Here is a 3,405-nt window from a genome sequence, read left to right as displayed (position 1 = left end):
CATTACTTGGTAATGAGACTTCAGCATATTTAAAAGTAAATGAGGGGCGCCTGGGTGGCTTGGTTGGCTAAGCGTCGGACTTCGGCTCAGGTCACGATCTCACAGTTTGTGGGTTTGAGCCCCGCATTGGGCTCTGTGCTAACACCTCAGAGCCTGGAGCCTGCTTCCATTCTGTGTCTCCCTCTCTTTCTCTCTGCCCCTCCCCCACTCACACTCTCTCTGTCTCAAAAATAAACATTAAAAAAAATTTAAAAGTAAATGAGATGATCCAGTAAAATAAAAAACTTGAGTATATACACTCATTATCAATATATATACTCATCTTCTCATTATTTTTTTAGTTTTTTTATTTATTTTGAGAGGGAGGGAGGGAGAGAGAGGCAGAGAAACAGGGAGAGAGAGAATCCCAAGCAGGCTCTGTGCTGCCAGCGCAGAGACTGATGGGGGCCCTATCCCACAAAGTGGGAGATAATGACCTGAACTGAAACCAAGAGTCAGAGGCTTAACTGACTGAGCCACCCAGGCAGCCCTCATCTATTCATTCTTTAAGACATAAATGTCATCCATAAAGTTTTTACCATTCCAAACTGTAGAATTGGTCTCTCCCTGTGTCCCTATTGCTTTAAGTATAAGCATAACAGCTTCTTACCCACTATTGACATAATGTCTATTTCTTTTTTAAGTTTTCGAAGGCAACAGCTATGTCTTCTGTGTCTAGCATATAACATATGTTCGGTAAATACGCGGGGCTACCAGATTTTCATGTATGCATAAGTAAAGTCTAAACATGAAATTCAGTCATGCAGTGATTCATTCATTTCTTCATCCACCTAGAATGGCTATATACAGTGAATTAGGCTCTGAAGTCACTGCTAGTACTGAAATCCCAGGCTTTGCAACCTGTTCCCTGAGTGACCTTGAGCAATTTATTGAATCTCCCAGTGTCTCAGTTTCCTCATCTGAAAATGAGATAATAATAGTACCTAATTCAGAGAATCACATTGAGGAGTAAATGAGTAATGCATAACAGTTTCCTGACTGACACATACTTCCTAACACATAGAAAACACCCAAGCAAGTTAGCTATATTAATTTTTATTCAGAAAACCTGTTGTGGGTTTTCACTATGTGCCAAACACTGAGCTATCCTGCAGTGTATTTCAAGGGACTCGTGATCTAATGTGGGAGACAGATAAACATACTAAATAATAAATAGTATGAATGGAATCCTATGGGAACGTGGAGAACAGTCAATACCCTGGGCAATTAGGAAAGGCATTATATGAGCAGACATTTGACAGATACACGGGTGTATGCCAAGCTGAGAATTAGGGGACAAGGCAGTGCAAACAGATGGAGCATAATATGCAAAACCATGGCAGCATGAGAAGATTTGGGATACTAGGGAAAGTTGAGAAATGGAGAGGCAGAAAAACTGGAGACAAATTTAAGAAGCCACCAGACAAATTTGTCACATGCAATCTGGGTAGAAAGAGCTACTGACTTGAAGGTAAGCCATGTGCAAGCGGCAGTTGTGTATAACTGAATATAACACTCAAAAGCACAGACCCCCCTCATTAAACTCACATAATGCTTCCTAGAGCATGGCCAAGCATGGACTGGTGTAAGGTGCCACGGGATCAAATAAACTCTTTTTGACATAGCTGAATAAAGAAAGGGCAAAAATTGGATACGTTACATCAAAAAATAAATGACACTTCTATTAGAGCTGCTAATTTTCTGCCCTACTCAAAAGATTCAGTTTAAAACTAATAAAGTAGCAGCAAAATAGGCTGATTTAAATTTCACCTTCTCTTACTTTATATCCAACCCCTATTAGAAGTGCTAATATCCACAGGACCATAAAATGGCCTAAAGACCTCTTGTTGAAGGGATAAAGTGAGGATAATGAGGGCAAATTGAATAAATTGCATTTGGAAAATCAGGAGTTATTTGAGAACTCAATAGAACTTTGCAGGTTTCCTATATTTGAACCACCCTTTATATTTAAACTATCATTTTAGTCTAAGTTTTCTATATAAAATAAATGAACTAGAAATTATTCCAAGTTGGGATGAAGTACAAATGGTGAAGCAGATAGATTTAGCCACAATGTGAAATCCATTTTCAGACATAGCTAAATTCCAGCACTCATGTTTCCACATAGTTATTATTTTATAGGAAGGAAATAGAAATAAGATTTTCTATCCACAGATTTTTATAATGCTATCATAGTGTAGGTGGGATTCTTACATTCTTTCATATTTTTCTCTTTTGCTGGTTTAGTCAGATTATAACTGAGCAAGTGCTATATTTTTCATTCTAAAGAACAAGATTGATGTGATAAAATTTAACTTTTAAGAGTAGTCGATATCCTTCTTTCTGTTGCTAAAGGCTACTAACCCTCCAAGATGCCTTTTCACTAAACAATGCCACATTCCCTGTCCCCTACAGGAAGTAGCTTTGGATCACAGAAATCCAAAACACCATATGGATCATCTATTAAGAACATGAACTTGGGACTCTTTCCCCACTTTGCCACTTACTGGCTGAGCATACGGTCTTAGGAAATTTAGTTAACTTCTCTGCACTCATTTTTCTTGTCTGCAAAATGAAGATAATCACAGTACCTACCTCATGAGGTTGTCACAAACATTTGAGGTAATAGGTATAAGGCACATAGAACAGTGCTCGGCTAAAGTTTGTGCTCAATACATACTTCCTTTTAGCTACATTTATGTGCACACCTCTTGAGACAGCAGGCATACTAGTCATCAAATGCAGCATCTATAATACCTCTTCTGCTGTGTTCACGGGTGTCATCTAACCTTAGCTGTCCAGATGTATTCCACATCCTATAGGTATGTGAAGGCCCATGTTTGGTTTAGGGCCATCTCTTTAGGGGAGAACTCCCTGGATTTCTTTCAACATCTCCTCTACCCAGTATATTTTATCTCCTGATTCCTTTCTTTGTATTTTAATAATAGTTACCTATCTTAGCCCTTGATTCTGGGTCATGTATAGATTTTTTTTCTCTCTCAGCCACTCTATCGAATCTTCATATACATGGACTTCTGATATAATAGTCAGCATTTATTGAGTCATTGATATCTATCACTGTATGGTGTAAATATTTGATATATATAACCTTGTTTCCCCCTCAAAAACCATTGATATAGGTGCTACTACAATTTCCACGTTATAGACAAATAAATTAAGGTACAAACTTTAAATAAGTTACCCAACTTCCATTGTTTACAAAGCATAGAACTGTGAGCATAGATATGTTTATATTTGCTCTCAGACTCAGATATCGGGAGCCTAAGATACACGGCCTTTGTTTCTGCTGGTAATTTGAGCCATACGAAATGGAAAATATTCAACTGTTTTGGAACTAGAAAAGCT

Source organism: Panthera pardus, unplaced genomic scaffold (genome assembly GCF_024362965.1).
Source record: "Panthera pardus isolate Hobbes unplaced genomic scaffold, ASM2436296v1 HiC_scaffold_11, whole genome shotgun sequence".
Lineage (NCBI taxonomy): Eukaryota > Metazoa > Chordata > Mammalia > Carnivora > Felidae > Panthera > Panthera pardus.
The sequence above is the reverse complement of the archived record's forward strand: the minus strand, read 5'-3'. Positions refer to the sequence as shown.